The following is a 25,950-nucleotide window of genomic DNA, read 5'->3' as shown; positions in this document are numbered from 1 at the left end:
CCCAGGCCAGATGAAAACCTTTAAGGACCCTAAATACAACAAAGATGCCTGTGCATGGCCGTGTGATACAGAAATTAAAAACAGTACTCAGTGACAAAATATTTTTTAAATGTAATTTTTCGGAATTTCACTAAATGTATATTTAAGCCAATATTAAGAGATCTTTTTTCTAGCCTTTCTTAACTTTTGCTATTTTTGGTACTCCTGCTTTTCTGATACCCTAAGCACATGTTCAGTTTGCCCATTGAGTATCCCTCCACTAATGTTTTCTCTTCTGTGTTCTGCACCCTACTTTCCTACTTTACTTACAAAGGCATCCATGCAAACCACTTCCATTCCTTTATTTACTGATGGGTTCATCTCATTTCTCTCTCCCACATTTTATTTCCCTTTATTTCAAAAGACAGATGAACTTGGTGTCCTGTGAGTCAGGTTATTGCCTTATTTGAAAGGTATGTTTTACACCTTCAATCTATAAGCCTTCTCAACTACAAAGATAAATCTCTTTCAGTCAGGTTTTTCTTTTTATCCTTGGAGAATCCTTGGAGCACGCATAGAATCAATTTCCTTTTCTTGAGTTCATGTGCATGTATGTGAGTGAAACAGATGTAATTTTAGATAAACACCATCTAATGAAGTGCTATGCCATTAGGAATAATGCCAAGGACTGGTTCTACACTAGTAGATTTTAAAATGTTAAAAATCCAAATCCTTTTGATAGAAAAACGTCTAATACAATCTGAAGGAAGTTCTGGTCAGTTGGAGAAGTGGCAACTGTTCAACTCCAGCTCCACTGCCCACAAGAGTGTTGCCTTCTCTGACTCAAGGGGGCAGCTTTTCTGGAATAAAGTGAAGTATTTGGCTATTTTTTCCCCAAAGTATCCCCATTTTCCCAATATGGCCAAGGGGAGCTTGTGTGAACGCAGTGGCCTGCTGAGATGAAAGCCATTTTCATTCCTACTGAAACTTAAAAATGCTGTTATGTTAGTCCAGGTCCTCTAAGAAGCAGATGTCAAGACAAAATTAACTGTGTGAGGATGGCTAGGAGAAATATTTGTGTGAAAGATAGTTAGTAGGGAGCTGGAGAAGGTCAAAGAGCCGTCAGAGGCTTCCCTGGTGGCGCAGTTGTTGAGGGTCTGCCTGCCGATGCAGGGGACGCGGGCTCGTCCCCCAGTCCGGGAGGATCCCACATGCCACGGAGCGGCTGGGCCCGTGAGCCATGGCCGCTGAGCCTGCGCGTCCGGAGCCTGTGCTCCGCAACGGGAGAGGCCACAACAGTGAGAGGCCCACGTACCGCAAAACAAACAAACAAACAAACAAAAAAAAGAGCCATCAGACTGCTCTACAAATATGACCCTTAGTGAAGGAGAGAGGAAGACGAGGCTGGATGAAGATGTCCTAGACTGTCCTGCAGTCTAAGGAAAGTTTGACAAAGCCATGAAGGAATCCTTGAGCCAACGCTGGCAAACAAAGGCGGCTCCCTGTCCCACAGGACAGAGTCTGCCTTAGCATCCCCTCACCCCACCATCAGTCTTCGGCATGGCCTTGGCGCAAATGCTGCAATGAGTTTCAAAGTGAAGCATCTGAGGCGCTCAGAGATGACACTCCCTATAGGAGGAGGTGCATTAGATATACTCGACCTCTACAGTCCTTCCCTTGTCCCTCAAAGTTGTGCCTCTCCATAAAGTCTCAGGGAGCAACTCCTCCACGGTTTCATGGGCCTTTCTTCCTAAGGAAACTCAGAAGGAGGTTAGTGGGATGAGCTATAGACCCCATGGCTGCTGTGGACCTTGGGGCTGCAGTTGGTACTCACCCTCTCCCTTTCTAAACTCCTCTCATCCTGATCTACAACCCCAGCAGGTGACCGAGGCTTATCTGGTGGTATGATCCAGACCATTATACCTGAACCACCTGAAAACTTGATAGTCATATTCTTGTCAATCTAGGGACGTTGCACATCTTTGCCCACAGTTACCAAGTAGCTCCAGGAGAGGCCCGTGTAGATTACCTGGGTTCCTTATATATCCTCCCGGCCTCCTTTGTGTAAAAACAGCCCTCCATCCTCCTGCTGCTAAGTATCAGTTACCCCTGACGGCATGGTGTCTCTTCTTTTTATGCCCTGGCTCCTGATCAAGAATAGTCTAAAGTGCGCTGGTGGCAGCCAGAATTTGTAGTTCAGTGGCACCTTTGCTGTGCCCCTTTCTAGAGTGTGGCCCCCTTATGGGACTAGGACCTGCAGTCCTGCAGTGCCCATGGTGCACATTGTCGCGATATATGTAGGGCCACTTCCGCTTCCATCTCTCGGTTCCTGAGCCCATGTGTCCTTTCTATTGGAGACAGTGCCATAAAAAAGTCTCTGATCTAATAAATGTACTGTATCCTGAAGGACATATCCCATCCTTTCAGAATGCTTCCTCTGAGCTGGCATTCCAGTTGTACCTCCTAAAAATCTGCCCCACTGTTGGTGGTGTATCATGTGTTCAGTGGATCCAAGAGTAACAGATCTGTCCCTGCATCTCCTTCCATGTAAAATGTGTGCCCTGGTCAGATGCTATGCCACTGTGGATTCTACTCCCCAAGCCCTTGTCAGTGGTGCTGGCCAAGGCTGTGCAAACAGGAAAGGCAAACCCATGCCTGGAAAAGATCTCTAGCCCTGTGATGGTGAATCACTGACACTTCCATCTTCCATACAGGTGATGAAGCCCTCTTTAGTACCAAAGATGCCCTCTGGTTCTTATGTCGGCTATTAATTGCTTGTCAGCAACTCTCCATGTCTCATTATCTTTATTCAGGGCATCAGTACAATTTAGCAGTAACCAGCCAACTCCTGTGTCTTTGAAAGCATTTTTCTCTCCACATTTCAAATGCCTGCGCCACCACACCTGCCCCGGCATTTCCCTCTGGGACATTTTCCCAGCTCATGACAGGTGAAATATTTAGCACTTGTACCATCCTTGTGCCAAGATCTATCCATGCCCCACCTACCAATCAGGACAGCATCCTCCTGGCCTGCCGGGTGGAGGGTGAGCCAGTACCAAATCCCATTTTAATGCTCGTATTCTCAGACCGTTCTTAGTGCCACTTGTGTTAGTGTGGGTCCCCTGAGAAGCAGATGCCAAGAAGGGATTAAATATGCAGGGATTTTGCTAAGGGAAAGAGAGGTAGAAAATAAGGGAGGAGTCGGAGAGGACTGTGAGAGCCCTCAGACCCCTGTTCAAAATAAATCTGGATGTAGGTAAGGAGAGACTTTATTCAACAGGAGGAAGGCTCCAATCATGAGATCTGCAAGGACTTGTCTTTTACAGGGAGAAGCAAACAAGGCTAGAAAGACGGGGTGTGGGAGAGTGGGATGAATGAGCACTTAATGCGATAGTTGATCAGGGAATGTTCTTCCCTGTTGTCAGCAGATTCTCGCCAGGGGCAGTTGAGAAGTTGTTCTGTTTCCCAATGCTCAAGGGTGCGCCAAATTTTAGGAGCCTGTGGGAAAGAGAGAAGCCTCATAACGTTGGGTCAAGTTAAGGTAGCAGGCGTGATATCCAGATTGGTTAGTGAGGACAAACAGTGCAGCTAACCATCTGTGAAACAAAGAACAGGATTTGAGGAGTCCGTGTCTGGTCTTATCATCAGTAAACAAGGGTCATCCGTGAGTCTTGTCTAAGTCACAGGGGAAGGGTTACTCTTTGCAGTAAGCTCTTTCCTGGAACACAAAATGGTGGGGAGTAGATTTTTTTCACAACTGCTGGTTTCCGGGAGCACAGGGCTCAGGTGAAGTTCAGCATTGTCACAGTGATGCAAGTCTGACCCTGAGTGAAGGAGAGAGGGTAGGGGGGAAGCATCCTAGATTGCATGCAGACTAAGGAAGTTTCAGCAAAGCCATCAGGGTGTCCTTGAGTCAAAACTGGCCAGCAGTGGAGTTTCTCCATGTTTTCCAGGAATGGGTCTGCCCTTCTATTCCACCCACAACTGTGATTTCGGCAGGGAGGAGCCTGTGAGAGGTGTGACACAAGGAGATGGATTTCAAACACAGCAGCTGGGGCTCTTGATCAATTACGCTTCCTATAAAAGAAAGTAAGTCTGCCAGGTGCACACTCCTGGCTGCAGAGCTGGGATGCTGGCTGCTGTTTTATAGACACAGATTTATGAGCCTGGCTTTGCTAAGCCTTCATTAGAGATGCCTCACCCTCAGTCTGGCCAGATGTCTCTGGAGAATGGGAAACAGTGAGCTCCTGGCGGACAGACACAGTCTTCCTTAACACTCATAAGGCTCTTCATCAATAGGAATGATTTGCCCTGTACCTCTGCTTCCTTCATAACAATTGAAGTCACTTAGACAATGTTGGAGAATAATGAATCACCACCAGCGTAAATACATTCCAAATAAATAACGCTTTGCAGCAAAGGTCGTTCAACTACTGCTCACAGAAGTACACTTTAAACACCTTCCAATTTTATTTGTCAATTATACCTCAATAAAGCCGAAAAAACCCCAAAATTGCAGGAAACCCCGTGGAACATCTAGTTTACTGTTCCACTGAAAACTAAAATACAGCTACTCCTCATAAGCTAAATCTAGCTCTTCACCTACACCTGAAAATAATGTTTCTTTGGAACACACCCACACGCATTCATTTGTGTATTGTCCACAGTTGCTTTTGCACCACAGTGGCAGAACTGAGTAACTGAGATGGCTGCTGTAAGGCCTGCAAAGTCTGGCCCTTCATAGGAAATACCTGCCTGTCCTTGCTTTAGAGCAAGATTACAAAGAAATGTAAGACCGTCTAGTATTCCAACCATGCTTTCTTATTTTCACAGTGTGTTTACAATGTATTATTTAATTCTCGTAATAATTATGAACCACTTTGTAGAACTTGACACTTTTTCATGAATCTTTAATGTTGGTATTTCATCAAGTCCCACTTTTCCCTCCAGTTCATCAGGAGCTCTGCCTAAGTCTGAAAGGTGCTTCAGGAAATAGGTGTAAAACTGGTACTTTTGGGAGCCTCATTGTATAAAGCCCTAGCCACCAGGTTCTGGTTAAGGTTTACTGTTTATTCTCTCACTATACTTGTTATCGTAATTTTGGCTCCCTTAAAAGCATATCCGAAGACAAGGTTTTGGATGTGAGCCGCTGAATGCAGAGGTGATCCCAGGAAGCACTGGGAGAGAGCTGGAAAGTGAATCAGAACTGGTAATAAAGCTAATAAAAGCTGTGATAACGAGCAGTTACCACTTGGTGATGGGGGCTAAGTCCTGCTCCTTTGGAAGGCTGTCCCACTGAGGGATAAGGAGCCCGAGATATTATTTATCCTCTACGTTCTGTCCCTTGTCATTTGTGAATGGCCCCTGAGAACTTTAACTCCCTTTCTAGCGTTCTACAGGCAGAAAAAGCTTTTAGGCAGAGTAACACTGGTGCGTGAATTAGGAAGCCATCAGTCTGTATAGAAATGGTCCATCAAAGCTGCAGCTGACACTTGGGGTGGGCCAACAGGAAAGATACTGCACTGGCTTTTGGCATTACTGATTAGTTTCTTGAGAATCTCTGCTAACTTACGAGCGTCTCCCTATAAAAAGAGAAAAATCCATGATGTAGCTTCATATTGCTTGCCTTTAAAAAATATGTTATTTTTCCGATTGGCCTTCTCCTTGTAATCAGCTTCCAACTAATTCTAAACCTCTCTCGTCAGAGCCTTAGAATTGTAGCATCATAGAATTTCAAAGCTAGAAAGGACTTTCCAGTTTTATTATGTTTTCATTAGCAGATGCAGCTGACCTAAAGTTTTACAGCTTTTTTTTTTTGTCACAGAAACCCCACTTACAAAGGGAAATTGACTTAAAATTTGGAATACATAAGAGTAGAATAAAGTCCACTCTTGAAACAGACCTATAAAGCGACTGCATTTTGTGGTCACAGGTCCTATCGTCTGCCTTGCTCTGGGTATGGAGCTGTAAGTCATTCAGGGGATTTCTCTGTCTGATCAGAGGAAAGAGAAAGGGAGAGAGTGGGCAAGAAAACACCTTCCCAGTGATTTTAACATCAGGATATGGACATTTTTTGACCCATACATATAGAGAGTCCTGGCAACTTCCTCACACTGAAACAAGGAGTTAGATGTCCAGTGATGCATGGCGATATATCGGGCATGGCTGTCAGAGCTCATGATTTGGCAGAAAGGAGATCTATATTCTGTTCTGCAAGGCAGCCTAACTGGTCCCTTTGGCCAGCCTGCAACCAAGCTGAGTCAGTAGATTGAGGAAAGCACACCTCCTTGCAAAGTCAGATGCCCCATTGGCTTCATTTATCTCCCAAAGGAGAAAAGTGGTAACTTACATGGTGGATTTTCTTGTCTTATATGTGTTCCTGTAACATCAGTAAGTTTAGATTCCAAGAGGATTGCTACAGAGTGCAGGCTCTGAGGTTCAATTTTGTCTCATTTAAGAAGCTCAGAATCCACTGGGCTTTCATAGTAGATGAAATCAATAAAAAGGGAGGTGTTTTCAGCTCTCAGGTTTAAGGGAAGTAGGGGACATAATTCATAGTTCTGTTTTCAGGAGATTTTCCTTTTTATGTACATTGAAAAACAGAGCACATTTCTTTTTTCGTGGCTGCAGAAATTGGATCCATGTTCCTTTAGATAAATGGCAAATTATTTCTGGGTCTTTTTTCCTGCCTGCATTATCATGTATAGCTCCATGAGCATAGCTTTTGGATCAACCAGTGACTGAGAGTCGCCATTTAGAATGGGGAGTGAAATTACTAAATAGTCACCACCTTGACTTTTTAAAATAGAATCTGCTACTTATTTTTTGTAAGTTATATGCAGTATATTGACAGGTTACACTTACATTACTAAGTAATGGTAGATACATAATAGATAGATAGAGATAGATAGATAGATAAAACCTGTGGGACACTATTCTGTTCCCAAGTTATCGATGACATAAATAACTGAGCCATGGAGCGATTAAGTAATTTGTGTGAGGTCATATGACAATCTGGTTGAGCAGCTGAGAGGGGAATCAGAGTCCGTGCTCTTAACCACTACACCACATGGCCCTTTGTCTGTTAGAAAACTATAAAGGCAACACACAAGGCTATATTACATACCATCAACATTTATAATGTACCTATCATCCGGCCAGAGCAGAAATCATCTACCTTTATAAGTTAGTAAAGTAAGAATCAAAATGGCTTCAGTCGGCCTCCCAAGTCCCCTTGATGGTGGTGGCTGCCTGGCGAGCTGGTGAACTGCTTCCAGTTGTTGCAGGAAAGAACACAGCGGCCAACCCTCAGTGCCCTGCCCATAGCCCCTTAACTCTCAACAGCTTGGTGCTCATAGATTCCAAATGCAAACGACTTTCTGTGGCCTCTAGAGCTTGGCAGTTGGTATGGGCCTGGAATGCCCTTAATGCCCCTGGAAACAGTGGCGGACTGGCTGGAGTTGGTGGAAGGTCGTGGAGGACAACTCTGCTGCCTTCGCCACGTGCCCTCCCAGAGGTCACCAGCGGGCCGAGCCCACCCTGCCCACAGAGCTAACCTCCTTAGGGATGCCCCGTGTCCTGGCTTCCTTCACTTCCCTGCCTTGACTCCCCATTCCCTTCCCCACTGTGAGATCTACTCCCAAATTACTGAATAATTTCTTATACTCAGATCTTCGTCTCAGAGTCTGTTTTGCGGGGAAGAGGGAGTTGTCCTAACCTAAGACAGATACCATAAGTGGCGCTTGACGTGAACACCTGCAGGCCCACCAGGTGTCCTGCTGCCCTGAATCACGCCTGGAGTAGAGGACACTTAGGTGCACGGTGATGCTGTTACCTGTACAATCAAGTAATAATAGCCACCTCACAGGTTTTGGCAAAGATTTGCATGACTCTCTTACATGTGTTTTCCTGTCAACACTCAGATTGTATTTCTAAGTAAAGTTAATAAGACGTTTGATGATGCATCTGTCCAATGACGACCTATAGGACATCGTTCCTCCTCAGAAAATGATACAGAGGCCCAGCCAATCCTGGTAGATCCCAGTCCTCAGGCCTCCACGGACAGTTATTACAATCATGAGATGGTTAGAATAAACGAAGGGGGATTACGTTGTTACATGTGTTCTAAGTCATCCTAAATGGTAAAGTTCTTTCCAAAATTTGAAGGATGAACGTAGCTTATTATTGGCAAATTACTAAAGTCTTCTGAGTCAGTCCAGTGACAGAGGGGAAGCAACATACAAAAAGTGTTGAGGGGGTTTCCCTGGTGGCACAGTGGTTGAGAGTCTGCCTGCCGATGCAGGGGACACGGGTTCGTGCTCCAGTCTGGGAAGATCCCACATGCCGTGGAGCGGCTGGGCCCGTGAGCCATGACCGCTGACCCTGCGCGTCCGGAGCCTGTGCTCCACAACGGGAGAGGCCACAACAGTGAGAGGCCCGTGTGCCGCAAAAAAAAAAAAAAAAAAAAAAAAGTGTTGAGGGATGGTGGGAGGTAGGGGAGACTGGAAACGAGAAAGAGAGATTAAGGTCTGGTTATTTAGCTTCACTAAGCCTCAGTTTGACCACTTGTAAAACAGAAATAGAGCAACTCCCAAGGTTGTAGTAAAGAATAAGTGTTAACGCAGTTCCAGACACTTGGTATTCACTCCACACATGCAAGCTGTATTATTATTACTGTTTGGCTAAAACTACGTAAACTAGCCTCATATCGTCTACAGATTATACTGTAGTTTGCATAAATACATCAGTTTATTTGCATGGACGGCTATAGTCTCTTACGATGTTCAGGAGGGCTAGGGCTCACCAACTGGGTCTCATTGCTCTGAGGTTCCCTTAGCTGTGGCTGCAGGATTTCCTGTGTAGTGATCCAGTGTGTTTTCTCCAACAAAGGACTATTGTGAAAAGTCTATTCATTCCTTACTGCTGCTGCGAGGCGACATCTTTTGGAGACGAAGGTGCAGGGTTCTGTTTTCATGGGGGTTGGCGGTGCAAATTCATCCTCCAGAGCTACTGGAAATCAATCAAATTGGTCTTCTCTGTGGAATCAGAGGAGAGCCTGTAGTCAGTATGGCTGCTGTGGGCAGAGTAAAGAGGTGAATGTTTGTACCGCTGCTTCCTAGAACTCATTGACTCAGAATAGTTTTCTTGAAGCAAAAAAGACGAAAGAACCAGAGGAGTAGGCTGGAGTTTTTGATGGTCTGCGAAGGCCAGCGTGGCCCTCTGCTTTCCAGGATGAGGACAGCACAGCTCACGAGATGAGCCAGGGAAAGCTTTACTGCAAAACCGTCTGTCACTGTGCAGAATCCACTGCCTCCTGAGAGCTTGGTGTGTGTATCACGGAGGTGTGATGTCTCTCACAGCACTGCAGTTTACAGCAACTTGTCGCATGAAATACTTTAGGATGGCTCTCAGTGGTTTCATTTTTAAATAACATTTCTATAAACATACTCATTTTTGATATGCATTTTTAAATGACAGTATAATTATTTCCTATCTGTTCTCTCCCTGTCTCCACACACTCACACACACACCTTTTTATATAATAGAAATATTTGGAAAATAAAAGAAAAAAATGCCCCAAATCCCATCGCTCTAATACAGTATTTATTTTTCACTTTTAATATGAATTTTTACAAAGTTATAGGTATGGTTTTGTGTACCCTGATTTTCATAGAACATTCCATCATAAAAAGATGTCATGTTCCCAGACAGACAGTATAGTTCTTACTTTTGTTCGCAGTGTAGTATTCCATGAAGTGGATGCCACCACAATTCTCTGCACTGTTCACTAGTGTTGGACATTTAAGTTGCTTCCAAATTGCTTGTTATTGTAAGTACTGTAGCCCTAGGCATCTTCCTCAATGTGATTTGTCTACCCTTTGGGCTCTTAGGAGAGCTTTCATCAGTTGGATGATAAGACAGAATGTAGGACTGTTTAGAGGATGGAAACAAAGATGGAATCAGTGAAGGAGACTGAGAAGCAGCAGCCGTGAGTGGGGATGGTGGCCTGAGAGTGTGGAACCCCAGAAGTGGAGGTAGGAAGGGTTTCACAGAGCGGTCATCTGAGTCAAAGGGTGCTGAGAGGGAAGGAAAGGAACGCAGAGAACTGACAATTGGGAATTTCAGGCCCTGCAGTAGACACCGGGGTAAGCAACAGGGAGCTCGGACAGCCACGTTCCTCCTCTGCTAGAACAGACTGTCTGGTGGGAGACACAGGATTCCAGAACCACCTAGTGAGCATTTAATGACAATAGGAGACAGTTGGGCTGATGGAAAGGAATAGAATTCTATGAGAGTATATTGAAAAAAGAATCGGACCTGGACTTGGAATGCAAAGAACATGCTAGACAAAGGAGACAGCATATGCAAAGGCCCTGAGGAGGGCGAGAGTGTGACACAGTGGAGAACAAACTATCAGTGAGTCCGGAGCCTTGCAGAGGGGAGAACCGTGCTTGGCGGGACTAGAGGGGCAGGTGGGGGCCAGACTGCATACAGCCTTGCTGACCCTATTAAGGAGTTTGACCTTTACCCTGGGGAGAGCCACAGTCAGATGTGTATTTTGAAAAGCGGACATTGTTTACAGTGTGGAAGGTGACAGGACGGTGGGCTCAGGACCCTGTAGTATTTCAGTAGCAATCACAGAAGAACCTGGGTAAAGGTACTGCCATATATATGTCCCCAGATATCTTCCACAAAGACTAAAGCTGAGGCCACTGGTCGTTTCAATACTATAATGATCATACAGTTGCTGTTACCGGGCAGCACGTGAGAACTGTGTGTAGAATGAGATCTTTGTGGATAAAGTGCTACATATGCTCACAGGATTCTTCACTTCCTCTGAAACTCCGAAGCAAGCATTGAAGCTCATAACCAGCGATTTGCAGCATGGCGATTTGAAGACAGTATTTTTTCTGTCTTTAAGTTTCCATTTAAGTTCAAGAAATTTGGCAATGCAAGCCTTATGTAAATTTTTCTCAATTAGGATCCGCTGACTGCAAGGAAGTAGTCAGGCTGAAATAATGATGAGGAATGTGAGGGATGCCCTGGAGGAGATTGACAGAGACGCTTGACCCCTTTGGCTTTTCAGATTTCTTTTTACTTAACATTTCTCTTTATATTCAACAAGAGAAAAACCAACCGAAATATTAGGTCTTGGATGGAATAATAGGCAGAACTCCATCTGTTGCAAATAACGCAAATCAACTTAAACGAAAAGGGGGATTCATCGGTACATAACAGAAAAGTCCATAAGCCGACTGATTTGACTTTTAGGTGGATTCAGGAACACAAAGAACCTTGCATTGAGATATGTGTGTTGTTTTCTCAGAAATGTCCATGTCACACGAGGTGGCAAATGGAACGCATGATGACTCCTGCATTCCCATAAAAACCTCTGTCCAAAACGGTGTCCCCTTGCTTTTCCAAATTTCTTCCAAAGAGGAAAGAAGGCCCACCCACTGAACCTACCCCAGATGCAATAAGGAGAAGGATTGGACCCCAGCACTGCCAATCATCTTTGCCCCATGGACAGTGATGACAAGGAGCCAAGACACCTACCCCTCCCCCCGCAGAGTTGTCACTGAAGGGAAAGCAAAACCCTTTGTGTCCACTCCAGAATAGGTGGAAGGTCCATGTGTGTTGAGACTTTGACTAAAAGAAAAAACAAATTTTTTTAATCTTAGAAGAAGAGAGCCGAAACCAGTGAGTGCTATTGCAGATTTCAGAGAAGAGGGAGTGGAGTAAAACTCTTGCTGTCCATTCTTAGTCTCTCAGACTCATAATTCTGCTTCATTGCTCATCCTGAAGAACCAAAATTGGGCCCAAGCCAGAGAAGGGAGTGACCTCTGATTTAGGCAAAGCCCTAAAGCTGTGTGCTTTTACTCTGATCAGTGAGTGGAGTATTTGTTTAGAGTCACCAGCTGGATGGTGGATTTGTTTATTTTTTTAGCAACTTCTTTAGAAAAATCACAAAGGCCCCCATTCCTTCACTGGCCACCACATTGTTGAGACAGCATTTCTCTGTTCACCGCTCTCAGAGCGAGCCTAACAGGAGGCAATAGGAGATGTCAGTTAAGCAGGAGGGCCATTACACTGTGGTTTGGTGTCGGTGTCTTGTTCTTTCTGCAAGCCTGTGTCATTTTGACCCAGTATAGTGGTGCTGCTAAAACCATTCTTGTTCTGGCAAGTTTGCTGCTACCCAGCAAGAGGATAAATTGAAGGTAATGGAAGAGATGAGAAATAATCATACCCTTGACATTCCAGCTTTTGTCTGACTTTTCTTAGTAATTTATTTGGATGAGCATTTCATGGCTGGTCCCAGCATCTTCTCATCCATCTTCAGGAACATCTGAAGGAAAGCCTTAGTCTTTGCTTTGTTCAAGAAGTGATTTTGCCTCTTGATGTTTTGCACTCTTGCAAGGCAATTACTTTAGATGAAGTAAGGTCTGCTCCAAGTTTGAATAGAAGAGGAAAGGGGAATTGATTAATTGGTCCAGGAGTATCTCTGCAGCCAAATAAATGTTATGGTCCTTTAAAAGCAACAGGCTTGCACCCAGTTTCTCATTCCTTTTGGATCCTTGCCCAGTAAACTGCTTTAATTAATGACTGATCTCCATTTTCCAGATCTTTCAAATATCCTAAGTCCAACAGCTGAAATTTATGGTTCACTATAGAGGAAAGAAAAAACCCCATCCTTTAAAACTACCCAGAGTCACGGGGGAGCATGTGTACAGCATCACACATTTCTTCTTATAAACACACATTGAGAAGAATGGTGGAGACTTTATTTTGTGGAATGCAGGATGATATGGTTGTAAACCCATGTGAGTTGTGGCCAGACCCACCTAGGTTCAAAGCCCCATTCTACACTTAATGTTTGACAATGAACAAGCTACTTTCACAGCTATCTGCAACATAGTTGTCACCATTTTCATTCTTTCTGATATAAATAAACCTATAAAACCTGGCATATAATAGCTGCTCAACAAGTGGTAGTTGTTATCATATCTTCTATCATTTTATTTATAAAGTGTGATTGACTGAAGACACAATAAGAAAATTCCCAAGTGGTGTTAGGTAATACCCATTCTTTTAATGAGAAGGAGTTTCTCTGGTTATCCCATAGATCTCCATGTCTGAGGTATAGAATCCCTGGAATTGATTACTTGCTTCCTAACGCCCCCCAAGACCGGGCATAGAAGTGGAAATCTCTTCTGCTGGTTTACCTAGTACTATCCTTGCTTTCCTTCTCCATAGAAATTTCTTGACCAGTTTAAGAACTTGGCATGCAATCATACATGCAGGAAAACTGTGAGTAGTCATTAGACTCAACCCTTCTGTAGGTTACAACATTCTTCTTTCCCCCTGGTGACTCCCCTGGGAGAAGAATGCTTGAGATGCTGTTTTCTGTTGGTTTTGTTTAAACTGGAAGATAAGGGGTTGGATCCTCAGCCCCACAATCCTCCAGAGTATCTACGTTGCCAGAACCTAACAATGAACATTGGCTAGCACAATAAATATAATCTATTATATGATTATGTCTGTCTGCATTTGTGTCGTTTGCGTGATCTGTCCAACCAAGAAGGAGCTTTGGGATGGGAGGGAGGAGATTAATGGGTAGCTGTGTTTTCTGATGGGTCACATGACCTCGGGTGGACCTTTGCTCTTGTGGAGACTGTTTTTGTATCTCAAAAATGGAGATGATGATAGTAATGCCTGTCTTTGACCTGCCACCGTGACCCTTAAATAATCACAGATACTTTAGTCTCCTCAGAAACGGCTTGTATGATTCTAGCCATTGGCGTCTTTCACGGTAGTTTTTCAGATTCAAATGGACTGCTTATGACATTTTTGGGGTAGGTTTTTCAAATGTCTCTGTGACTGCTGATAAATGCATGCTGAGGGAATTCCTTGGTGGTCCAGTAGTTAGGACTCGGTGCTTTCACAGCCGTGGGCCCAGGTTTGATCACTGGTCAGGGAACTAAGATACTGCAAGCAGCACAACGAGGCCAAAAAAAAAAAAAAAAAAAAAATGCATGTTGAGTTGAAATGAAATCAAACAATTTATCAGGACTCATCTTTCTCTAACACAGTGTCTTTGATGTCCTTCAATCATTTCTTGAAAGTCATTTTTAGCCCATGTGCCTGTCTGTCTTCCTCCTTCTGGCACCCTTTCTCCATTAAGTGCTTAAAAATATGCCTTTGTGCCACAGTAAAAGATGGTGCTTATTGCTGTGGTAATTTCTGTTCATTTACTTAATTTTGCCAATGAATTGTTAGCTCCCAGAGAGTTTTTATAGCTACCATTAGGTTGTCCTGGCTAGGTATGCTGAAGGCTAGGAACTTTCATGATATAAAAATGCCTTTGGGGACTTTATTTAATGGTCCTTTCTTTCTTTTTCTTTTTTTCTCTTATTTTTTCTTCTCAGCCTAAGATAAAGTAATGCAAGTTGTATTTTCATGCTGTTTGTCTTGTATCTCTTACCTTAAGCCAGCTCAAAGGCGCTCCATGACGATTCTGCTGAGAGCTGACAATCCAGAAACAATCAGACTTGGTGTGAAATCCCAGCTCTGCCATTTTCTTCTTTTGAAATATGGAACACGTTACTCAACCTCTCAGGAACTAATCATGTCTTCATCTAAGAGCTGTTTTCAGAAATAAAGCACCAGACATAAACTGTATGGCATCTTGGAAGTGGTCAAGTGACATTGGTTTCTTGAGAAATTTTTCTTGGGAAAAGTTGAAGGTATTTGACTGAATTGATGTCTCTAGCTTTTGAGGGGTTGATTAAGACATGAAGATTAAATGGCTGTATTTTTTGGGGTCAGAATTTCTCCACCCTCTAGTTTTATTTAGGGAGGATTTGTTTTACTTTTTAAAGAAAAGGCTCTTTAGAAAGCTCAAGTATCTTTAGCAGTGATTCTAAAAACTCTGTATTGAATTTTCCGTAAAACATCCATGGGATTAAAATTTGAAAAGAAGGAGAGGCTATTTGGCAATAATGTGTTTAGAGATTTGATCAAAACCCCAAATATTTTGAAGCCTAATGCAACCCATACCTAGATTATTTTTAGCTCTCAAAAATCCAGTTATTTAATCTCTTAATCAAACTGCTTGAAGTTTCCATTTCTAAATAAATGAAATGATAATAAATAATGAGCCAAAAAAGAAAATGCACCCATTGAAGGGAAAAAATGGAAATTTGATGGAAAATGAATGTACGTTTGAATAAAATGAAAATATCGTTTGTCCCCTTTGATTTTAAGCTCTGAGTAAAGGAAGGACTGAAGGAGGAGCCAGCAAAAGTGCCTTTTGTCAAATTCCTCAGTGTAGAGTTCTTCATTTCTGTCAAGTAGATTACGTTTGTTCAGGGATTAAGGGAGACCTGGAGAATTTAAGGTCTGTTAACCTGACCGTGATTGCCTGTATTGGCATGGATTCTCCTCCCAAGGGCCATCGTATTTTATTTCATGCTGCCATTATCTCTTCCTTACATGGTCTGATAAAATGTAATCTGGATAGAGTGTAGAGTAATTTATTGTGGTTGATTGAATCAGCTAGAGGGTGACTATGGAAAAGCCTAGTGTGTATCAGGCCCTGGGTCAGGTAAGGTGTAATCTCTGTCTTGGAGAAGATTGATGTGTTGCAGGGTGACAAGTAACATTTCAGTAGGGAGTGAAGAGCAAATCACGGAAATTAAATAACGACTGTTGCAAGATCATACAGAAACCCAGTGCAGTGAAGAGAGCACAGACTAGCAATCACAAGGATTGGATTTTAATGAGTTTCCATCATTAACTGGCTCTCTGCATTTGATACATTATTTTCCCTCTTGCTCCTCTGTCACCCCATCTTGAAAAATGGATAGCCAGAGGAACGAAAGACCAGGCAATCGCTAAGGTTTTTCCAAGTGTGTTTTCTCTACCCATCATCTATATACCTTTTTTCTTGATGGAAAGAATTCTTTAGTAGCCTGGGAGAGTCAGTGAAAGTGGGATTGAAACTTTTCAAAGGATGGGCCGACAAGAAGGGGAAATTGTGCAGGTGTGTCTTGCTCAGATAGAGACCAGGTCTTCTCAAGTGGTCGGTTTTGATCCTAGCCGTGGCAAACAATCACTGCCCTCATAGATATGGTACAAATGAATTGAAAGTCATGAAGTTAAGCTCCACTAAAGGGAAACACAGTACACTACATTCCCTTTCATTCCAGGTAACTAAAGAATCCACTGAACTCACTCATTAGTCTAACTACTTAGCAGGATACAAGACCCTAGATGGAGATATAATGTGTGCAGTATCTGCCCCTCAAGAGTCTTAACTTTTCTGAGGCAAACAGAAACTTATCCATAGGGTCCTATATTACTTTGTTTGTAGGACCAAAATATAACAAACATACCGAAAAGTGCACGAATCATATGTGCATACTTCCATGAATTTTCATAGTGTGCACATCCATGCAACAAGCACCTAGATAAAACATAGGATGTTACCAGCACCCAGAAGTTCTCTCAGGCCCCTCTGAATCTCTGACCTCCACCCGACATCCTGACTTAACATCGGAGATCGGTTTTGTCTGTTTGGGAAGTTTTATATAGAGAGAACATACAGTATGTATTCTCTGTGTCTGCCATCTTTCTCTCATTATTATGTTTGTGAAATTCATTCATGTTGTTGCACATAGCGGTAGTTTGTTGTGGGCATATGTACAGGTTCTGGTAGGTATATACCTTGAAATGGAATCAGTGGATCACAGGGTTCAGCGTTAGTAGCTACTGACCCCCAACCAGTCTTCCAGAGACAAGTGTTAGCAGATAATATGGAGCAATTAGAAATTCCACATGCTGCTGATAGGAGGTAAACTAGTTGCTCCAGGTATGTGCTAACACTTGTCTTTTTCATTTTAGCTGTTCAAGTGGGTGTGTAGTGGTATTGCATTGTGATGTTAACTTGCATTTCTCAGATGACTGAACAAGTGAAGCCCTTTTTGATATGTGTATTGGTCTTTTGGAATACTCCTTTCTGAAGTACCTAGATGTATCTTTTACTCATCCCTCCCCCACTGGGTTAGCTGTATTTTCCTACGTGCATTGTGGGAATTTGTATATACTCTCCTTTGTTGGAAAAAATACATTGCAAATATCTTCTCTCACTTTCTCATTTGCCTATTTACACTTTTAATGATGTCTTTTGAAGAACAGATTTCTTAATTTTAAAGTAATCTAATGAATATTTTTTGCTTTATGATTAGTGCTGTTATATCCAACTTAAACATTCTTTTCCTAGCCCAAGATCATGTTATATTCTTTCATATTTAGCTTTTCAGTCTATCCAGGATTAATTTTTGTGTATCATGTAAGATAAGGGTCAGATTTATTTTTTCCCCATGTATATTTACTCGACTTATTAATTGAAAAGACCATTCTTTCCCCGCTACACTGAAGTTTCATCTTTGTCATAAATAGCTCTGTTCCTAGACTCTTATTTTGGTCCATTGGTCTAATTGTCTGTGTCTATGCCAGTGTATTAATAACTGTAGCTTTATAATAAACAATGGTACCTATCACATAGGTCGCTACTGGAATATAGTGAAACAATCTGTTAAGTGCTTAGCACAAGACCTGGCAGGTTGGGCTTTTGGCTCAGTTAATGTAAGCTATTAGATACAAGACATAAAGGTCATTTGACATCTGACAGTTCTAGGCCCCTTTGCCCTCCTGTTGGCCATACTACTTTCTTTCTTTTTTTTTTTTTTTAGCTCTTTATATTTTATTATTTTTTTTGAATTTTTGAATTTTATTTTATTTTTTTATACAGCAGGTTCTTATGTCATCCATTTTATACACATCAGTGTATACATGTCAATCCCAATCTCCCAATTCATCACACCACCACCCCATACTACTTTCTTTAAAACGTTTCTGATGTTATAAAGGGTCAGCCAAGAAATAAAGTTCACTTAGGTCATGAAAATTTTCCAAGCATACACCCATTCTGACACTAGGTCTGTTGTGAGAAAGAAAAAAGAAAAGCTATCTACAGAGTACTGTAACCTACTTCTCTTTGCTTCTTGTCCTTCAAGTTTGTGAAGGAGAGAGAAAAACGTTTTTTAATGTGACTTCTATCTCCTTAGACATCAGTGAATCCTTGTCTCACTCTGGTCCTGTTTCCTTCAGTATAGGACTAAGACTTCTTGGCTTTTAATTTCCTCCCTATTTAAATGACAGAGATAAGAATTCCCATCAAGAGAGGAGACTGAAGGTCCCCTACCGCTCACTTCTCTAGTTACCTAACTATTCGTAGCATCAAATGCCTTCATTCTTCAACTTTATTCACCTGGACAGTGTAAATGCATATAAGTAAAGCATATCTGGAGTTTAGCACATCAGAGTTAAATTGTTTCTTAACTGTTACCAATTTCAAGTTTATCATAAGTTCTGATCTATGGGCATGGGATGGGGGGGGAACAATGTATGTAGTATGTATATATATGTAATACATATATACACATATATGTGTATATAAGGATATATATGTATATCTGTAACTGCTGAAAATTGACGTCTATCAATTTGAAAATCAGCTGTAATAATGTCGTGTAATCACTCACTTTACCTGTTCAACTTCACTCAGAAGGTCCAGTCCACTCATTTTCTGAGCATTTGCTGGATCTGTGGAGGTGTACCAAAGAACAAAACCAATTATCACCACCCACACTCCTTGCCAAAATTAAAAAATAAAAAAATTAATTGGGGCTTCCTTGGTGGCACAGTGGTTGAGAGTCCGCCTGCCGATGCAGGGGACACGGGTTCGTGCCCCGGTCTGGGAAGATCCCACATGCCGCGGAGCGGCTGGGCCCGTGAGCCATGGCCGCTGAGCCTGCGCGTCTGGAGCCTGTGCTCCGCAATGGGAGAGGCCACCACAGTGAGTGGCCCACATACTGAAAAAAAAGAAAAATTTAATTGATTTCTTCCAAACTTGATGCCTACATTCTATACATATATAAAAGGGAATTATACAGACTATGTAGAGAATGCCTTTAGTGAAAAGCAAAATGATAACCCAAGTCGAATTTCCTTTAGGGTACCACCTCCTTTGTACAGCAAACACAGGGCCCGTTATAACCTGTCATAACCTTAACTCATTTTTGCCTGAGTTGTAAGTGAACTTGACCAACTATCAAGGGCCTTAGATACGATACAGTGTTAATGCAGAATAGCTAAGATTTTGTTTTACAAATCCGGGTAAGGGAAGAGGTTGCGAATCAGCCCTGCTAATGGCCAGCCCGTGCTAAGGTTGACAGTAAGCAGATGTACTCTTTTTTAAAAAACAGTTTTATTGAGAAATAATTCAGATACCATACAACTCACCTATTTAAAGGGTACAATTTGATGGTTTTCGGTATACTCACAGATTTGTACAAGTATCACCTCAGTCAATTTTAGAAAATTGTTATCATGTCAAAAGGAAACATTGTACTCTTTAAATACCGCCCCCAATCTAAGCAACAACTGATCTAACTCTATAGACTTCTCAGCTCTAGACTTTCCTGTGAATTGAATCGTATAATATATGGACTTTTGTGACTGGTTTCTTTCACTTAGCATGTTTTGAAGGTTCATTCAAGTTGTAGCATACATCAGTACTTCATTCCCTTTTATTACTGAATAATGTTCCATTATATGGATATTCCACATTTTGTTTATCCATTGATAGATATTTGAATTGTTTTCACCGTTGGCTATAATGAATAACGCTGCGGTAAACATTCGTGTACAAGTGTTTTTGTGGACATAGGTTTTCATTTCTCTTGGGCATGTAACTAGGAGTCGAATCAGTGGGTCATATGGTCACTCTGCATTTAATTATTCGAGGGATCGCTATACTGTTTTCCAAAGCCACTGCCTTATCTTACGTTGCCAGAAGGTTTACTCTTTTTTTTTTTTTTTTTTTTTGCGGTACGCGGGCCTCTCACTGTTGTGGCCTCTCCCGTTGCGGAGCACAGGCTCCGGACGCGCAGGCCCAGCGGCCATGGCCCACGGGCCCAGCCGCTCCGCGGCATGTGGGATCCTCCCGGACCGGGGCACGAACCCGTGTCTCCTGCATCGGCAGGCGGACTCTCAACCACTGCGCCACCAGGGAAGCCCCAGAAGGTTTACTCTTAAAAAGATCTCAGAAGGCATCTTTCTTTCAAAACCTATAAAAAACATATAACCTATAATGTAGCCGAAATATGCACTGCAACTTAGAATCAGCCAATCACTGTTTAAATGTTATACCTATGAGGAAAGATAAGTAAGCTGAGACTAAAAGGGTTGAAACACGGACTTCTGGAATACAACCTGTCTTTAAGAGGACTCCCTGTCTGTGAGTGACTTTCTAAAAATACCGTCTGAGGAAAGCACTCATGGCTGAAATTAGCTCAGAATATTCCAGAACAAATGAATTTTAGGACATGAACTCCCCATTTCATATGGGCCTTGTGGTGGAGGGTGGGAAGCTAACATCTTTCTCAGAGAAATAAGCTCTCAATATGAACTGGGGAAACTTTGGGCAAAATGTTGGCCCCATGCTGAGGTTCCACATCTCAACGTTTTTTTGAAGTGTGCTTTGGAAGCATCATTTCTTTTGTGTGTAAAGGAAGTAGTTAAATTTAAAAAGTATGCAGTGAAAAGAGGGTCTGATACAGAACTGTTCCAGTAGGAGGGAACATTATAGCTCAAACTGAGGCTACAACCCTTTCAAGAATCTATGTTCATTATGTTTGACTGGGATGAGGGTAGTGTCTTACTTTTTCAAGGCACAAAAAAGGGAAGGTTTTGAGATCAGAGGTATGTGTATTGTGCTTGTTTCTCTTTCTACACTTTTTTTTAAATCACAATAATTTGTTCTAGTATATTTTCAGATGCTACAAGAAGATAAATTAATTATTCTGTTTTCTTCTGTAAATCACCATCTCCCATGATAAGAAAATTGGTTTCCTTCCTGCTTCATGTTTGGGTTAGAGAAGTAAATGTAATAAATTATTCCAGTCTTTTTTTTTTCTTTTGTGTGAAGAGTCAATTATGCTCCCGATAAATGTCTCTTCAGTATTACTTAAGACTGATTAGAAGTGAAATGCTGCAGGGGAGAGATTTACTCTCATTGCTGTATTCAGTATAATTTCACTGTTCTCTAAAGCAATTGTTTCTGTCATATTTCTTCAAGAAGCAAGTTGAAAAATGATGCTGTAAAAAGGATGGAAGCCTTTTCCTATGTCAGAATTTGGATTTCTTCTACCTCTTCTAAAAAGATACGTTTTAAAGGGTATATTTTCTCATTGTCTAACACCCTCAAGTCATCCAGTGCAGAAATCTGCATTTTCAGACAATGCTGTACTAAGTCTAAACTCTTTTTTTTTCTTTTTTAATTAAAATATTCAAACCCTGTGGTGCTATGACCAGTGTCCCTGGAGGGGAAGAGGAGTTTATACTGAATTGTCCTTATGCTGCGCTGTCAGCAGCGTGATTTTAACAGCTGGCATATGAAAACCAGCTGGCGTGCTCTCAGACTTCCCAGGTAGCTGTGAAGCGTTCGTTGTTAAACTCACAAACCAGAGGGCAGATTCTGGCTGGTGAGGAAGAAACCAGAATACTTTCACTTTTTCCTACTAACACATACCTTGTGAAAGGGGACTTGCTCAGAAAAGAGCTCTTCTTTCATCCCCATGTGAGATTTCTTTTTAAATTTTTAAAAAAAAATTATTGACATATTCAATCAATTAATTTGCTTAAGCAATGAAAAACTAAAGGAATTTGAAGATGACCATTCTCCCTCCCCAGCTCCCACGAACATTCATCCTAGGCTCTGTATTAAGTAGTGCCTGAAGCATATCAAACAACAGGGCTTCTGGCTAAAAGAGTTTATCCCTCATTATATCTTTAGGGACCTTAATAAAATTATACATCAGTGATAATAGTCATTGCTACAATTTGTTTAATTTGTGGTGTCAGTTAAACTCTGTTTATAATCTTATTGAATCCTTGAAGTAGCTCTAAAATATCAATTCTTTATTTCCCCCAATTTCTAGATTATGAAACAGATGATTAGAAAGGTTAGAGTACGTGTTCAAAGTAACACAGCAGTGAATTACAGCATAAGAATCCTGGATTATCTGACTCTGGAATGCATGATCTCCATGATTCTAAAATACTGTTGTTAGACAGGTAGCTACCAAAGAAACAAATAGTCCAGCTCCTTTATTCTGTCACTAAGTCCAGAGATGTAGTCCAGACTAGAGTCCAGAGATGGCAAGGTTACACAGCTAGTGAGGGGTGGAATTCAGTCCAGAATCAGGTGTTCTGATCCCAAGACTCATGCCCTTCCCACCCCCAAATCACTTCCTTATCTTTATCCTTTGCTTGGAGATGCTTGATGTTGATGCTCTCGTTTTAAATCTATAATTAGTATGGAGAAAACCATGCCAAAACTTTGGGGACCTTTTCTTGTTGAGCAATCAACTCTTTATTTTTAAAAATTCTCATTGGGTTTAATCAGTGGGATGATGGTAAATTGATTTCAAGGCCTCCTCAGTACAGTTCTGGGGAAAGTTGAGCCAGTTCATTCCCAGCATGGACACCAAGGTCCGATGATTACTCTCTTCAAGAATCAGAAGGACTGGGACTTCCCTGGTGGCGCAGTGGTTAAGAATCCACCTGCCAATGCAGAGGACTCGGGTTCGAGCCCTGGTTGGGAAGATCCCACATGCCACGAAGCAACTAAGCCCGTGCGCCACAACTACTGAGCCCGCATGCCACAACTACTGAAGGCCGCGTGCCTAGAGCCCATGCTCCGCAACAAGAGAAGCCACCGCAGTGAGAAGCCTGCGCACAACAACGAAGAGTAGGCCCTGCTCGCCGCACCTAGAGGAAGCCCGCGCGCAGCAAGGAAGACCCAACACAGACAAGATAAATAAATAAATAAATTTAAAGAATCAGAAGGACTGTGGCCTCTTCACCCAGATTTCATAATGAAGCAAAAGCCAAGGCAGAGCTGAGTGGCCATAGTTGTTCAAGCCAGAGTTTTCTCAGAATGTAGTGTGAGCGTGGGAAACTTGGCTTGAAATAAAAGATTGCATGTGATTCCCCTACAGTCTATAGACTTCTTAAAACCAGTGCATCTCACCTTTATTAGGGTCACCCTGGTTTTCACAAAAGGCAGTGGAGGAGTTTATGATGTATTAATTAGGAACCTCTCAACTGCACGTGGTGGAAAATGCAATATAAACTCATTTATGCAAAAAGAAATTTGAGGGCCCATTTAGGAGGCACCTTTGAGGATAGGGCTTATTATAGGGCATGGCTTGGCAAGTGGCTCATATCATGAGTTTATTTCTTTCTGTCTTTTTCCTTTACCTTTTGCTGTGTTAATTCCATTTTCAGGTGAAATCTTCACTTGTAACCGTAAGATGATAGTAGCAGCTCAAGTTGAAAAACAATGGGAAAAAGCGGTGTGCTTCCCCAAAAGCAAAAACAAAATCCTGGAATTGAGTCTCATGTGCTTATAATCTGAACCAAATTTCACCATCTGGTCCAGATAGTGAAATGCAGTGAGGAAATAGAGCATTTACTGGAAGGCAACCAGAGTCCTGGACTGGAGTTACTTGATAGTTTTACCATTGTGTGGCCTTGGGTCAGTTAACTTGTCTTTCTAGGCCTAAACTTTGCTCCCTGTAAAATGGGGGACTAAATCACATCTAAGAGATGTTCCAGTTCTCATATGCAATACTTTTGATTTGTGGAAATTCTGTCATTTGGGAGTTAAAGAGAGCCAATTATATAATCCACAAAATAATCTAAGAAGGGTATTAGGTAGAAGTTGCATGTTTTGACCATGGGACCAAAAAGAGGGAAGGGGAGGTGGCAGCTTGACCATACCCAAAGGAACTTAAAATTGGGGAAAGCCATCTGGCCAAATTAGAGACTGTGAACAGAAGTTTGGTGAATGAATCCTGGACAGCTTAACAATAGTAAATATTCACTTAAAAAAAAATCAGAGGCCAGTATGCACTAGTGACCATGATTAAAATTGGTATCACACTATTATACATTGTCGTAAAGGAACTGGATTTCCAAAACATTGGGACTTAATATCATTATTTAACATAAAGTTTCCTTCGGTTAACGGAACAATGATTTTTCATCAAGAATTAACTCATACCCTACCTCTTCTGCGAAGAAAATACTTCTCTTCAACTTTTTTTTTTTTTTTTTGCAGTACGCGGGCCTCTCACCGCTGTGGCCTCTCCCATTGCGGAGCACAGGCTCCGGACACACAGGCTCAGCGGCCATGGCTCACGGGCCCAGCCGCTCTGCGGCATGTGGGATCTTCCCGGACCGGGGCACGAACCCGTGTTCCCCACGTCGGCAGGCGGACTCCCAACCACTGCGCCACCAGGGAAGCCCTTCTCTTCAACTTTTAACTGAATAGCGTTCTGCATTTTTGTCCCTACAGGCACTGCCTATAGTGTCTGATCCTACTCAAATCATTTCCCCAAAGGCTAGATGTATTTATTTATCAGATTTCTCTACTTGGATCTTTGGTCACCAGTTCATACTCCAAATATCCAAAATTAGAGTAATGAATTCTCCCCAAATCTTTGTAACCACACCAACCTGGTTATCCTCATCCAGGCTTTCCTATCTAAGTAAATGCCATCATCACCCAGTCGCCCAAGGAGAAAATCTGGAAGTCATTCTTACTGTTTCTTCCTCTATTACGTCCAATGAATCACCAAGTTGTGCGAATTCCACTTCCTGTATTTCTCTTAAAGTTGTGCTTGTCTGCATTCCTACTACCAATATGTGAATCCAAAGCCACCATCTTCTCTCTCCTGTAGCTCTTCAGGAACCTACCCACTTGTTAGCATTCCTCCACGTTATCATTCCTTCCTATCCCCAACTCCCTCAACTATTCTCTTTCCTGCTTCCAGAAAGAGCTTTCACAAATGCAGGAAGGAAAGTAGACTCTGTCTTGCCCCTGCTTAAAAATGATCAATGACTGCCCATTGTTGTTATTATGAAAAAAATATTCTTAAAATAATCTTGCATGGTTTCTTTCCCATCCTCCTCTCTGGCATCATTCACGACACTTTCCTGCTTTCTCTCCAAGCTCTGGTTATCCCAGATATGGGGATCATTTTATAAGAATTGGAAATGCCAAAACAAGCCAGCAGCCAATTTAAACACACCAAAGGAGTTGAGGAAATATTTTTCAATTTTGATCGAAGTTCATAGCACATTTAAAAACCATATTTTAATCAGATTTTATTAAACTATAGCATTTTAAGAGCTATTTTCCTCAAGCCATGATATTATGGCAAGTTACCCTTTTTGACTTGACAATGATTCTCAAAATCTAAGATATGAAAGAATCAACCAGAAAGTTCCTAAAAATAAAAAAAAATAAACACAACCCCTAATGTCCAGCCCTATAGATTCTTATTCAGTAGGTCTTAGGTAGGACCTAGGATTATGCATTTTATTAAGCACCCAAAGAAACTCTGATACAGGAGGTGCAAAGATCACAGTCTGAGACAGTTTCAAGAGAACCAGTATCGTCCTGCTGCATGCAGGTGGGTGCCCGCTTCCTGACAGTGCAGGGGTCACTGAAAAAAAGAAAAACAAAAAACTTGTGCTTTAAGCTTCTTTTTATCTAACCCTGTCATGTGTGTTTTAACAGATTTTCTCAACCAGGAGTAAATTCTTTACAAGCCTAGCTGTATTCTTGTCTCTTGTTCCAGCGTGATGTTCAGTCAGTACTGGCTGCCCCTGTAAACTGTGGGCTCATACCCTTCGCTTGTTTTCTCTTCTCAGGATGAGGGGGGTTTTATCAAATGTATTTATATATGCACATAAAATGCATTACATACATATAATTTGTAATATATTAAATTTTCAAATCACATTCTCAGCATTTTTTGAAATGGGCTTCTCCTC

Source organism: Phocoena sinus, chromosome 16 (assembly GCF_008692025.1).
Source record: "Phocoena sinus isolate mPhoSin1 chromosome 16, mPhoSin1.pri, whole genome shotgun sequence".
Classification (NCBI taxonomy): domain Eukaryota; kingdom Metazoa; phylum Chordata; class Mammalia; order Artiodactyla; family Phocoenidae; genus Phocoena; species Phocoena sinus.
Note: the sequence above shows the minus strand (reverse complement) of the source record.